Here is a 630-nt window from a genome sequence, read left to right on the forward strand (position 1 = left end):
CCAGGTGCGGTCTCACCAGAGTGGAGCAGAGAGGCAGAATCCCCTCCCTCGACCTCCTGGCCATGCTGCTGGGGATGCAGCCCAGGGTAGGGTTGGGCCTTCTGGGCTGCCAGCGCCCATGGCCGGCTCATGTCCAGCTTTTCATCCCCCAGCACCCCCAAGTCCTTCTCGGCAGGGCTGCTCTCCATCCTTTCTTCCCCCAACCTGTATTGATACTTGGGGTTACCCCAACCCAGGTGCAGGACCTTGCGCTTGGCCTTGTTGAACCTCATCTGCCAAGGGGTGCAGTGGGCAGAGCAGCCGATGTGCTGGGACCCTGCAACTCAGTCCAGGCTGCCTGCAGGACCCCGCTGGTTTCCCCTCCTCAGCCAGGCAGAGGTGCTGTGGTGGGCACAGTGGGACCGGCTGCAGGAATCAGCCCAGCTTTGGGGGTCGGAGGCAGCTTCAAGTTATTGCTTGAGTAAGGTGTCAGTGACTAAATTGGGAGCCTGCCTGCACCCTCGTGTCAATGCTCAGGACGGTGTTTAAGTCAGAATTGTAATGGAGGGGTTTTGCTGCCTGCAGGCCTGGCAGAGCAGAGGAGGCTGTGGGTGACTGCAGAGGGCAGGATCAGATCAAGGGCTCGGTGTC

This window comes from Egretta garzetta, unplaced genomic scaffold, assembly GCF_000687185.1.
Source record: "Egretta garzetta isolate BGI_Z169 unplaced genomic scaffold, ASM68718v1 scaffold4, whole genome shotgun sequence".
In the NCBI taxonomy this organism is placed as follows: Eukaryota; Metazoa; Chordata; class Aves; order Pelecaniformes; family Ardeidae; genus Egretta; species Egretta garzetta.